Source organism: Pinus tabuliformis, chromosome 3_2 (assembly GCF_031772625.1).
Source record: "Pinus tabuliformis cultivar Carrire ecotype Pingquan chromosome 3_2, CPIR1, whole genome shotgun sequence".
In the NCBI taxonomy this organism is placed as follows: domain Eukaryota; kingdom Viridiplantae; phylum Streptophyta; class Pinopsida; order Pinales; family Pinaceae; genus Pinus; species Pinus tabuliformis.
In genome coordinates, this window is record NC_142302.1 from 530437842 (window position 1) to 530453227 (window position 15386).

A 15386-nucleotide genomic window follows, 5' to 3' on the forward strand; every position below is an offset into this window, starting at 1 on the left:
ATATGAGACAGTTTGGTGAAAACACTAGGGTTTGACTTTATGAGTGACAGAATCACCAGGACTTTCTATAAAAACCCCTTTTGACCAATAAACACTAAGGTACTTACTTGAAAAGAGGTAAACTTTGATGAATTTAGCAATTTGGAGTGATTTGAAATGACTTGGGGCTTGGCTGCTAGGTTTACAATGCCTCACCCAGGTGTTTAGCACCTCCTAGGTGCACAACGCCTGTTCAGTTTTGCACTGAGGAAATCTGCTAGGTGCATAGTGTTGGTCAGGTGCATAGCGCCGACCTTTGGTGCGCAGCGTCGGTCTGATTTTCTCCAAAAACGTAGTGTTTGCACTTCTTTCGCTCAATGACACTTTAAAATTGCCTTTTAGCTCTTGAACTTCAACTCAAACAATGAAATCATCAACAGAGGGATGATCTTTATATAGCCTTTCAAATTTTTGATTTTTGATGTACAAAACCCATTTTGTAATGTCTATTTACTTTTTCAAATACTTTGTTTTTTGGATGCTTGATTTTTTTGCTTGGATAGGTGAATTGATGCTCAAATTCCTTTGACTTTTGCAGTGTCAAGTACTTGGAAATATCACTAGGTGACCAGGAGAAACATGGAACCACTTATTACATATGAAATTAGTAAAATTACATGAAATTTAACAATAAAATACAAATGATCTGTTTTCACCTCAAAACTAGTTTTGAGGTGAGAACTTTATTAGGCTCACAAATTAAGAAATTAGTACTTTTCTGATCATTATCATCATCCTCATGTGCCTTCTGACCATTATTAATCAATAGTCACTGAAATTTGACAATGGCAAAACCCTAATACTTAATGAGACTAAAAACCTAAGACCTAAGACCTAATTGATGAAATGAACTGAAAATAAGCATGAATTATTGACTGAAAAGTATAAAAAGAGGTTAGAAAATATATCATGAGGGAAAAATTGAAATAAACCCTACCATCAATGGATCCATGACCTAATGGAATGCAACTCATCAAAATGGAACTCCTAGTATGAAATGCAAAAGAGTAAATTTTGATCACTGATGGCGGTGTGAAGGAACTAACACTAACAAAAGGTGAGCTATTATCGCATAATTGTTAACAAACTTGTGATAATACCCTGCCAACCTGAGAAATCCTTGAGGATTCTTTATGGATGTGGGGTTTTTCCATTACTTAATGGCTTTAATTTTTCTAGGCTCTACCTTAACACCTTCATGAGATACAATATGACCCATATTTTCCACTTCTTGTACTCCAAAGGAACATTTGGAGATTTTTTCATATAATTGTTTCTCCTCCAATAATTTAAAAATGCTTTCAACATGTTGAACATGATCCTTCCAATACTTGTTGTAGATTAGTATATTATCAAAAAATACTAACACAAATTTTCTAAGGAAGGATTTGAAAATGTAATTCATCAATCCTTGAAATGTAGAAGGTGCACTGGTAAGGCCAAAAGGCATGAACAAAAAATCATAATGACCCTCATGAGCTCTAAATGTTGTTTTCTGAATGCCTTCAGTCTTCATTCTGATTTGGTGATATCCTGAACGAAGATACAACTTGGTAAAGTAAATTAATCCATGAAATTCATCCAATAATTCATCAATGACAGGAATGGAAAATTTATCTTTAATAGCGATCTTGTTGAGCTCCCTATAATCTGGACACATTCATCATCATTCATCTTTCTTGTGCACCAATACTACTGGAGCAGAGAGAGAACTTTCACTATGTTGAATTATACCAGCCTCCAGCATTTCTGCAACAATACATTCAATTTAACACTTTTGGGCTTAGGGATATCTATAAGGCTTGATGTTTGGAGGAAGAATTCCTTGAATCAAATGAATAGCATGATCATGATCACGAATAGGTGGGAGGCCTTTGGGAGTCTCAAATACCTTGGAATGATTGTCCAAGACATTTTGGAGATCTTGAGAAATAGATGATTTCGAGGTGGGAATATCTAACGAACATAATTGTGCAACTACACCTCATTCTTACTTCTTTAGAAGCTTTGTCATTCTGTTAGAGCTGATTATCTTTCTTCGTTTCCCTATGATACCCCTTACTTCAACTTCCTTTCCTTCCAAACAAAATTTCATGTAAAGTTCTTGAAAATTAAAATCTATTGTACCTAAAGATTGTAGCCATTGGGCTCCTAGTAAAACATCATCACCACCCATTGGAATGGAAATCATTATGATATTAAATACATATTGTCCCATGGATAGCTTTATATTATGGTAGTTTCTGGAGCAATTTATGGTTCCTCCACTTGCAATCATCACTTGACACTTTTTTGTTGGATATACGAATAAATTCAATTCCTCGTCTATCTTACAACGAATAAAATTATGGGTACTTCCTGAATCAATCAACACGATTAACTTTTTCTTCTTGATATGTCCTTCTATATTGATAGTTTGAGGAGTGGTAATTCCAGCAAATGAATTACAAGATATGGTTGGATTCATTTCTTCTTTCTATAGGGTTTTTTCCTGGTGTATATCATCTTCTTTTGATGTTTCATGTTCCTTCTCTTCCTCCTCCTCACAATCTATGTAAAATAATTTCATCTTTGCACACTTATGACCTTTAGTGTATTTTATATCACAACTGTAACAAAGCCCTTTTGCTCTTTTTCCTTCCAATTGTTGTGGTGTCAACATTGTAGGTTGTTATTGTAGGTTGTGGAATGCTAGGGAGAACAACACTTCTATCTTTATAGTTGTGAGTGATAGGATTCCTTGTTGCCATAATTTTTCTTTCTATTTTTCTTGCCAACCTGAATGCCTTTTCCAATGAATCAGGTTCACCTTTGGGAACCTCATGTTGGATGTTATCCTTTAAATTCCCTATGAGAACATCAATCCTATGCTCCTCTGGAACATTGTTTACCCTCATATTTAATTTCTTGAAGTCCTAAATGTGCTCCATCATTTAACACTTTTTTTCTTAGATTTATCAATTGGCTAGAAAAGGTGTTTCTTTTTGTATCCTCATAATGGGCTATCATTTCTTCCATAAAAATTTCCCAAGTGACAGTTTTTTTATGAGATAAAAGCCATCAATACCATACAAACTGATTTACTTCAAAATATAAAGTTGCAATGCATACCTTTTTTGTGTTTTGCACATTATGGAGATCAAAATATTTCTCCATCTGTAGTATCCATGTTACAGGAATCTTTCCGTCAAACTTCCTCATATCAATATTTGGAACATGGTGGGCCTTCAATCTAATGTTAGAGTCTATGAAATCATGATTAACATTTATTTTTTCACATCATGAGTTTCCTTTGTTACCCTTTCACCATTAGTAAGCATTTTTTGTAGCAAATTTGTCAAATATGTCTTCAAATCTTCAACGTTGCAAGTTTTTCTTCTATACCATCGATCTTAGTTTCCACATCATTCATCTTAGCTTCCATGCCTTTCTTTAAACCATCCATCCTAGCTTACATGCCTTTCATTAAACCATCCATCTTAGCTTCCACGTCTTTCTTTAAACCATCCATCTTAGCTTCTATTACATTTTGTGAGAGTGAATTTTGTTGCACTAGGTCTTGTAATTTTGATATATCATGTTGCATTTGTTCCTCTTCTTCATGAGTCATTCTAGAGATTTCAGGTTTCTTACTAAGTGTTTCCATTTTCTTTGTTTAGGGAAAAAATTACTAATAATTATACTTCACTATGCCCTTTAAATTACTCCAAACTAATTTTTAAACCAAACTAATGGAAAATTAAAAAAAAAAACTACACGCATTTTTCACTTTGGAAGAGCTCGATATTGAATCTGTTATAACTCTGTAATTTCAGATCTCCAAGGTCTAAAATTAAGTCATGTGGTATACCTATGGCTCCTCTTTTCAACCCCACAATTCTAATCAATATTGGATTCTCCAAGGAAGAGTTATGACAAACCTCCCATGATGACCTGATTATAGACTAGTTTAGTATAGATAACTTGTACGATTTTTCACATGTCATTATTTCAACCTTAGCACCTAAAGCCAATAAACAAAAAACTAAAGATTGTCATATTTTTATAACATTCTATGAAATTGCAATCTGATGCTCAGAGTGAAAGTTATTTTGAGTTTCCCGAGGTCATATGTTTTAGATATAATATGGAAGTGTGCAAAAACCCTAACTTCCTTGGATCCCATCTCCGAAAATATAGCAAGAAAAGATCTTAAATTCTAACCCGAGGTTCAACAAGATTTCAACTCAAATGGGGTTTAATTTCATCTTTTGAAATGTCGTAAAGAAAACATTATAGCGAAAATTCCATGATGACCTGTTTCAAGCAGGGAAACCCTAGAATGCAAGCCTCTGATACCAAATGTTATGCAACCGGCTCACAAAATAGAAAAAAAGATAGATCAACAACTTCAAAATCAACCTCTTCGAGGGGGAAACCTCCTTTAAATTACACAACTGAACAATTCTTTGATGATACAAATGACAAAACCTCATTTCTATATATAGGAGTCTAAAGGGTGACAATATAATCAGAAATGACATAACAATAATAATATAAGGGCACAATAATAACAATATGGGGACAATAGGGACATAACAATAACAATAAGGGCTACAATGACAATAGTAATGGGGGAATCACTAGTATTATAGGGACCTAAGAGGGAGAGAGGGAAGTTTCCTTTTTCAAGAGGTGATAGGAGGTGAAATATTTTCTTTATGGGTGTTTAAGTGAAGCGTGCCACCCTAAGAAAAAATGAGGAGATTTTTTTCATTTGTTTTAGTATTTTCTGGCACGTGATTTTTTCCTTTAACATTTTTGTATTGCATGACACTTAACCCATCATTTTGTAATTTTAGTTAAGGAAATTCCATCGTATTTTAATTCTTTTATATATATATATATATATATATATATATATATATATATATATATATATATATATATATATATATATATATATATATATATATATATATCAGTTTTATGCTTCTGAGATAAAATTTACATAAAAGTATCTTGTCGATGCATCTTTTCTATTTTATTTAAAATATCTACAATAATTAGCTACACATGATTAAAACCTTCAATATTCCATTTAATATAATATACTATATTTTAATTATATTTAATAGTTGAAATTAGTAAAATTCAAAAGTTACTTATTCTTAATATTAATATTAAGAGAATTTCTCATTAGAATTTTAAAGTAACAATTGAGATAATGTAGAATTAATAAATTCACTTATTTTATCTTATTTTTGAAATTTAATTTATTTTTTTCTTGTGATTTATTTAATTTTTATATTATAACTTAATATTATAATTCTCTTTTCATATCTATAATTATAACATATTATCCCTTAATTAATTTCATTATATATGTTAGGATATTCCGACACATAGGAAATAGTTAAGTACAACTTGGTCTAGTATAGAGTTAGGTAAATTGTGTTTCTTTACTATCTACATTTTGTAACTTACAATCTAACGGTCACGATATGTAGTGATCTGACAATTCATTCTCTCCTCGGTATTACCGACACTTGATCCGTGGCTTAACACCCGATTGGTCCATGATCTCTATTTAAAGAGCATGGAGGGTCATTTGTAGGGTAATCCATCTATGAGAGAAGCATATGTAAATTTTCATTCTTTTATTAATAAATTGTCTGAAGTGGCCGCGTTGGCTCAGGCTGTGGACTATTTCCCCCTTTGAGGGTTTTAACCATGTCAAAATATTGTTGTATTGATCTGTGATCTGTTTGTGAGCGGTGTCCTTTGGTGTTCTGTCTAAGGAACTTACTCTGAAAATTCCTACATGGTATCAGAGCTATTTGAGGGCCGCATCTGTTGGTGATCCAAATCTGAAGCCGGTAGAACTGCATCCGACAACCGTTTCCTAGATCTACTGTTTCTGACTGCTTTCGGGCCGAGACGTCTGCTCTGTTGTGTTGGGAGCATCTCTTCCAGTGAGGAACCCCTTTCGTTTCACGCGAAAAAGGTTTCTGGTAGCCCTAGCTGCATCATTTTTAAGATCTGGAGGTATACAATGTTTATTTGCAGTTTACAGTTATTTTCTCTCTGTTTATTTTGGTTTTCAGTTTATTTACCTTTTTTTTATTATCGGATCTATACCTTTCATTTCTATGTATTCTCTTTGCCCTGTGACTTTGTGTGATCTAGGCAAATCAGAAACAGAAAGGAAGGATTTTTCTCATGCGTATGCTCTTTTCCGCTGCGCCTTAGTGTGATTTTAGAAAATCAGAAATATTGAGGAAAATATTTAGTTTCCGGCTAAAGCTAACTTCAAGCTGCAAGGTTCATTTTTTTTGTATGTCCGTGTTGGGTTTTGCGTTTTTTGTCTTGTAGGGAAAAAGAGCTTCCTCAAAGCAAGCACGCAACCCAAATCATCAACACCCCCCCCTCTCTCTCTCTCTCAAACTTTTTGTATAGCTCACTTGGTGCAAAGCTAATTTATGAGAGTAGAGGTCTTGGGTTCAAGTCTCCATTTTGTAGGGGCAGATTTTTCATTTCCGCACATTCCCACACTTTGTCGGCGACTTCATCAAAGTTTCTTCAAAAAGCCATAACTTCTTCATCCGGAAGCCATTTTCAGAACCGTTTTTCTGAAACAGCCTAATTTTTCGAGATCTTTCCATTGAAACACTTAGTTTTAGCATCTATAGCCTCAGTTTTTTTTTTAAAATGGAAATTCCATGCCAATTTATTCTTGACAGCACCAACTACTTCCAATGGTGGTCCTACATAGTGGATTTACTTAGAAGTAAAGGTCTTTACAGAATAGCCACACGCCAAGAGAACAAACCGAAAGATGAAGACAAGGCAGCTAAATGGGGAAATAGGCAAGACCAAGCACGTGGGTTGATAGGGATGTCTATTTCTCCAAATCTTAGATTCCATATTGCAGAACTTGATACTCTTGATGAAGCAATGAAACGGATTACTAAATTCTTTGGAATTAAAAATGAACTTAAATCCCATCAACTTGAAAATGAATTGCTTATATTGGGCCCCAATAATTTTTCTTGCATTGAAGTTTTTTTGTCCAAGTTCAAGACCCTTAGACTTCTCTTGAATGGTGTTAAGGTTAAGAAAGAATATAGTACCCTTATCTACTCCATTCTTACTAAGTTGGGACCAGCCTATTCTATATTTGTTTCCACCTTCCATTTTACAAGAGAAGCCTTCATTTCTCAAGGACAAACCTACAAGTCCCCTTCCTTTGATTCCTTTTGTGATTCTTTAATAAGAGAACAAGAAAAACTCTTACACCTTCGTATTCTTCATCTTGGAAACTCTTCTAAGAAAGCGTTAGCCGCCCAGCAACAACCAAATCCAAAGAATCCTAAGAAGTTGTATCTAAAAAGAATGGTCCTAAACCAAACAAGGGTCCTAAGCAATTTCAGCCTCAAAATGAAAAATCATTTCAACAAAATGATAAGAGAAATAAAAACAAAGGGAAGAAGACTGATAGGCATTGAAACTTTTGTAATCGATATGGCCACTTAGATTCCAAATTCATTAAGAATACGCAAGCGTGGAAGCAGCAATGAAGAAGCATAACATCCATTTGGAGCACTCTTCAACTTCAACTTCATCTTCGGGAATTGCACTTTCTGCATGTGGTTGTCAATCATCTCGGTCGAGCTATGCACTAAATGTATCTTGTTCTTCTCATTCTCATGAGTGGCTCATTGATTCTGGAGCTTCTTATCACATGGCAAAAAACAAAGCCATGTTTTCTTCTTTAAATGATTGCAACACCAAAAATATATATGTTGGTGATGATATATCTCTTAGTGTTGTAGGGATTGGAACTGTTCATCTAGATAATGGTCAGTTTAATGATGTATTATGTGTTCCAACCTTATCCTACAAACTTCTATCTATATATCAGATAACCCATTCACGTGAAGGTAAAATCGTTGAATTTTCACCTCACGTTGTTGTAATTAAGGACCTAAGAGATCCTAGAAAGATTTTAGCTACTGACATTGCTGATGATTCTACAAGGTTGTATAAGTTTCACAACTTTGGGTCATCAAATATTCCCTCAGTATTTGTTGCTCATAATGATGAAGTGAGAAAACTTTGGCATGAGCGATTTCGTCACTTAAACTATCACTCTCTTCAGAATTTATGTAAAGAAAATATGGTGACAGGTCTTCCAATGGTATCTTGCAGAGATGGTGTTTGTTCCAGATGTGTACTCGGAAAACATCATCGGGATAATTTTGAAAAACGTGCCTCCTGGAACGCCTCAACCCCTTTACAGCTCGTGCATAGTGATTTATGTGGTCCACTTCGAGTTTCTTCATTCTCTGGCTACAAGTATTTCTTAACTTTCATTGATGATTTCTCCAGACGCACTTAGGTATACTTCTTAAAACTCAAGAGTGAAGTATTTAACATGTTCTTAGCCTTTAAGGCCTTTGTTGAAAAACAATCTAGACATCAAATTCTTAGGCTAAGATCTGATAATGGTGGAGAATATGTTAAAAACACATTCATCAACTTTTGCACTGAGAATGGAATTCAAATGCAACACACTGTTCCATATACTCCACAACAAAATGGTGTAGCTGAAAGGAAGAATCACACCTTAAAGGAAATGGCTAATTGTATGCTTCAATCTAAAGGACTTAGTCTTAATTATTGGGTAGAAGCAATTAACTGTGCAAATTACATAATAAATCGCACTCCTACTAAGGTTTTAAAGAATATCACTCCAGAAGAAGCATGGAGCTCAATCAAACCAGACGCAAGTCACTTTCGTGTTTTTGGAAGTGAAGCATGGGCCCATATTCCAGATGAGAAACATAAAGCTTTAGAACCTAAGAGTGAAAAATGTATTTTTGTTGGATATTCTGAAGATGTCAAAGGATATAGACTTATTCCACTTATGTCCAAAAATGTTATTATTAGAAGAGATGTAAAGTTTGCTGAAAATATATCGGCCTGTGAGCCTAGTTCGGCGGATGTGCCACCTCTCCCTATCTCTTCTACTTTTGAAAATATTTCTTCTTCACATGATGAAAGCGAGGATGAAAATCCTCCCCCACCTTCTCAGGATCCTCCTTCAGCTCCTCAGCTTCCAAAATGGGTCCGCGCTACTCGGGATGCAGCAGGTGATCTTGTTGGTGATGCTAGAGATCAGCGGCGTACACGTTCTCAGTTCGAGAGAGCCTCTTCTTTACTGGCTTAAGCTTCAGTGAATTATGATCCTGACACCTTTGCAGAAGCTTCAGGCCATCCAGATTGGGAAGCAGCTATGAATGAAAAATATCATCCATTATTGGCAAATGATACATGGGATCTTGTTCCTATACCAAAGGGACGAAAGCTTGTTAGATGCAAATGGGTTTACAGAACCAAGTATGAACCAGATGGGAAAGTTGATAAACATAAAGCTCGTCTTGTTGCTAAGGGTTTTTCACAAGTTGAAAGCATTGACTATACTGAAACCTTCTCCCCTATTGCCAAAATGAACTCTATCTGCCTTGTTCTTTCCCTTGATGCCTCTTTCAAATGGGAAGTTCATCAGATGGATGTTAAATCTGCCTTCTTGCATGGGGACTTGCATGAAGAAATCTATATGGAACAAACTATTGGCTTTATACAAACAGACTCCAACCTTGTATGTCGGCTTAAGAAATCCCTTTATGGTCTCAAGCAAGCTCCTCGAGCTTGGTATGCCAAAATGGATAACTTTCTTTTAGAAAATGGCTTTTCTAGGTGTCATTATGATAATATTGTCTACACCAAGAAAGTGGGCAAGTCTCTTATCATTCTTGTTCTTTATGTTGATGATCTCATCCTGATTGGTAGTGATCCCAACCTTATAAACCATGTGAAGTCTAGCCTTAAAATGAAGTTTGAAATGACAGAATTAGGACAATTACATTATTTTCTTGGTCTTCAAGTCTTGCAATCCAAGGAAGGTATTTCCCTTTCCCAATCCAAGTATGCCTGTGATATTCTACGCCATTTCCACATGGAAGACTGTAAGCCAGCCCCTTCTCCCTTTCAGTTTGGAGTCAAACTTTCAATCACTTGTACTTCTCCTCAAGTTGATGCTACCTTATACCGTCAACTTGTAGGAAAACTTTTGTATCTAACCCATACTCGTCCTGACCTTTCCTTTGATGTTGGCCTTGTTGCTCGATTTATGCAAAACCCACGTGAAAGTCATTGGAAAGCAGCTAAAAGAATACTTCGTTATTTTTGAGGTACAGTTCAGTTTTGGATTCATTAGAGTGCCGAAGCAGTTCCTCTATTGGTTGGTTTCACTGATTCCGATTGGGCTGGTGACCGTGATGATCGGAAGTCTACTGCAGGTTATGTGTTCACTCTTGGTTTAGGACCTATTACATGGGCTTGCAAGAAACAAGGTGCCATTTCTCTTACTTCAGTAGAAGCAGAGTATCGTGGTGCTATAGAAGCTAATAAGGAAGCCTTGTGGCTTCGTCAGATCCTGTCAGAGTTTGGCTTTCAGTAGCAGCATCCGACTACACTTTGGTGTGATAATCAAAGTGCCATTCAGCTATGCAAAGATCCAGTCCAATATCAGCGCAGCAAACACATTGAACTACACATGCACTTCATCGGAAATCTTGTTCACGACCATGCTCTTGAAGTGCAATGTTGTTCAACAGATGATCAAGTTGCAGACATCTTTACAAAGGCTCTCACAGATGCGAAGTTCACTAAACTTCGATTTATGGTTGGAGTTTAGGAAGTTGTCACTAAAGGGGGATAGACTCTAGTGCCTCCTTCCTTCTCCTATTGTGTCATATTTGTAAATCCTTCAATCCTATCCCAAGTTGTTCTTAAGGGGGGATGTTAGGATATTCCGACACATAGGAAATAGTTAAGTACAACTTGGTCTATTATAGAGTTAGGTATATAGTTAGATAAAGTGTGTTTATTTACTATGTACATTTTGTAACTTACAATACAACGGTCACGATATGTAGTGATCTGACAGTTCATTCTCTCCTTAGTATTACGGACACTTGATCTGTGGCTTAACACCCGATTGGTCCATGATCTCTATTTAAAGAGCATGGAGGGTCATTTGTAGGGTAATCCGTCTATGAGAGAAGCATATGTAAATTTTCATTCTTTTATTAATAAATTTCCTGAAGTGGCCGCGTTGGCTCAGGCCGTGGACTGTTTCCCTCTTTGAGGGTTTTAACCACGTCAAAATACTGATGTATTGATCTGTGATATGTTTGTGAGCGGTGTCCTTTGGTGTTCTGTCTCAGGAACTTACCCTGAAAATTCCTACAATATATCTATTACAATCAGTGCCAAAATCCCATTCTTTGTTTAGAATTCTTTTATTTGTTTTGATATTCTCATAATACACCGTGATAATTTGAAAATTACATTAAATATATATATTATTATTAAATATCTGTAAATAATTTCACTATAATTATTAGCTATGCATTTAGTAGGTCAAAGACTGGATTTCCTTTGAAGTACACCATTATTCTCTTACAATCGAAGAAATATTTACTATTTCGTCAAGCTAGAAGTTAGGCTTACATATTTACTATTTGAAATGTCTTTCGTGTCCATGAATGCTCATAAGGGGTTCGAGTGACTTTGAATCTTTTTATTTAGTTCTAATTAATATTTTAATTATGTAGAATATTATCCAAATGTAATATAGATAAGATTCGGATTTAAAATCATTGTTTCCCAATTAAGTTTCATAAAAAACATGATCTAGAAAAAATATTTCGTGTTGATATAAGTGTTTTAGAAATATTAAATGTTTCCAAATTTGCTATATCGTTATATTTTTAAATAAAATAAAATTCTATAAAAATATAATGCATCATTTATAATTTCAAAATGCAACATAGTTTAAACATAATTTCAAAATCTTAATTTTTTATATACCACATTGTCAATTTCCTTTTAATGAGATCATAAAATAGATAAGGACAATCGAAAATATGAATATTAACATATTACTTTATAAAAGCAATAACAAACAGAATCCACCTAGTAGGTTTTCGAAAGAAATAATATGACCAGTTGTTGTGTAGATTGAAAAGTATTGAGAAAAAGAAAATAGAAATGAGAATAAACTTGAAAATAGGAGTGGATCGAATTAGCTCTTAAAATTACTATGTAACAATTAAATTATGTAGATTGGACACGATTGAGAAGCAAAAAATAGAAATGAGAATAAACTTGAAAATAGGAGTGGATCTAAATAGCTCTTAAAATTACTACGTAAAAACTAAATTGATTACATAGGAGATAAGAGAACATGTAGCAATAAGTAACTCTACTAGAACTAAATTAGAGCTCAACTAACTGAACTCAACTCAAGGTAACTATGGTACCTAGTAGACAAATATGAGGTAGGGAGATTAATTCTCTCAACACACCCTCCTCTCTCAACTGTTACAATTATTAGTAATTACAATGCCCAAGTGCTCCCTCTAAAATACAAATACAATTATTCCCAATGCCCTTGTAAAAAATTATCGCATGATCAACATAAATCAAGGAATATATCTCCATTATTGGCAAGCTCTCGAATGAAGTGAAAATGTGTGTCAATATGTTTTATCTTTCTTGAAACACTTGATTTTTGGATGAGGGTATCGTGGTGTTGTTATCACATAAATAAGGATTCGACTCCATTTGAATATGTGAAAGATCGTTCAATAGCCATCTTAGTGATACTGCTTGACAAGCTACGAAAGTTGCAACTACATATTTGCGTCTGAAAAATATATTGAAACAATGGGTTGTTTCTTGGATGTCCATGAGATCATATTTGTTCCCAAGTGAAAAGTGTATACTAGTGTGTGTTTATAATCATCTAAGTTGCCTACATAGTCGCAATGTCTATAGCGTGAGAGTGGGAAATATTCAAAATTATTATACAATAAGCAATAGTTTCGTCTCCATGCAATAGATCTTAGAATTATTTTTGCAACTTTTGAGTGAGAATCCTTGGGTGATTCCATAAATATGGAAACAAAACTAGCTACAATCATGGCATATAGTATAGTTGTAGTGAGATACAAGCGACTAACAGCTAGAGTTTTAGATAAAGTAGAATCAATTGATGGTCCTTCATCTTGCATTCTAGGTTGGTTCCTAAAGTAATTGGAGTGTGAGTTGGTTTGCAATTGATCATTTCAAGCTTGTGTAGGATGTTAGTGGCATACTTTTCTTGAAAAAAATACCATTTGGAAATTGTTGAATTTCAATTTTCTAGAAATACTTCATGAGGGCAAGATTAGTCATGTCAAATTCCTTTTAGATGACAAATTTAAATTATTAACATCATATTAGTTGTATAGAGAAAACCATAATTGTAATGGCAAACAATGAGAATTTTACCTTCATTATTTTGTTTTTTATAAAGGTTTGGCCCATGGTTGCTTTTACAGAATCCACTATTAATGAGGTAAGAGTGAATTCGATTGTAACAACCTTGGGGATCTCGTTTCAACTTATTTTAGCCATATAAGCCTTTCTTCAACTTATACAATCTATGTTCTTAATCTGGACTTCAAAAATAGGTGGTTGATACACATAAACCTCTTCATCCAATATGACATTTAAAAAAGTAGATTTGACATCCAGTTGAAAAACCTACGATTTATTTTGAGTTGTAGTGGTTGGAATAGTTATGATTGTATCTAACCTTTCTACTCAAGCACACATGTCGCCATAGTCTATGTGAAGCTACTGAGAGAATAATTTGGAAACCAACTTTTCCTTATAGTTGTTGATTTTTCCTTTTTCATTTAATCATGGTCTTCTAGACCCACATCAAATTAATGTTAGTTTGGTCTTTTCAAACATCAAACAATTCCCAAGTTTTGTTCTTCATTCTGGATGTGATTTGTCAATTCATTGCATCAACCTAATGTTTCTCTTTTATTTCCGCTTGAAAGTGGATTGGTTGATGGCAATAAAGGAAAAAAAAATTATTGGTTAAAATCATGTTCTTTCTCATAGATATCCCTAGTGCTACTAGTTTTTTTTATTATCTGATTAAGATGATTATTCTATTCTAGGAGAAGTACAATTTTTAGACTGTTGTGTGTCTTCTTATACGTGAATTCTTTGTAGCCTTGGTGGATGAAAATGTTCATCTGAATATTCATTAATTTTTTCAAACCAAGATTTGTTTTCAAAGAACATAACATCTCTACTTAACAAACATTTCTTAGTGAGCATATTGTAGAGTCTGTAGGGTTTTGATTATTCATTGTACCCTATAAAGATGCATTTTTCACTTTTGTCCTCAAGTTTCTTTCGCAGATTTTCCGGAACATGTGCAAATGTCATGTAATGAAATATTTGAAAGTGAGAGACATTCACCTTCTTACCATCCCAAGCATCTTAGGGTATTATATATTTAACACTCGCTATCAGAGATCTTTTGCGAATATATCCTGCAGTAGCAACATCTTCATACTAATACTCACTGGAAAACATCTTTGCATGAAGCATGCACCTTTCCATATTCATGATTAATTGGTTTTTCCCTTCTACTTCTCCATTATGATTTGGAGTATATTTGGTTGTGTTTTTCACAATGATGCCTTGTTGGCAACAAAAGCATGTGAAATTGTTGGAAATGTATTCTCCTGCTATGCCTAACCTAAGTACTTTGAAAAGTTAGCCACTCTTCTTTTCTTCTTTTGCTTTGAACTCTTTGAACTTTGACAATGTATTATAGTTATTTTTAAGAAAATAAGTCCATATTTTCCTTTTATAGCCATCATTAAAGGTTTGAAAATAAATTCTTCCACCAATGGATTGTATTTTCATTTGTCCACAGATATCTATGTGGAATAGATCTACGGGTTATTTTCCTCTACCAAAAGATGTGGGAAATTTGTCTCTTTTATGGTTTCGAAGAATACAAAGTTCACATCGAAAATATTGTTCATTCACAATATGGAAACCGATGACCAAAAAATGTTTTTAAATAAGTCTAAGACTCTTGAAGGGAATATGACCATACCTAGAAGGCCACAACAATGACCCATATATCTTTATAACATTGTGTGTAAGTGAGTGTGACAAATTTGTACCTCTGAGAGACAAGGGAAACATTCTATTCTTGGTTTTTTCTACCATGGCTATAAGTCTTCTATTGGGAGGTTTGTCATAAATATAACAAGTTATCCCTCGAAATATTACATTATATCCATGTTCCATCAATTGACGTACACTAATGAGATTATGCTTCAGGTTTGGAACATAATAAACACCATGTATATGTTTCTACTTATTTTGTCTAACATGAACCAGAACAATACCTCTCCCTTCAACTTTTATACAAGAAT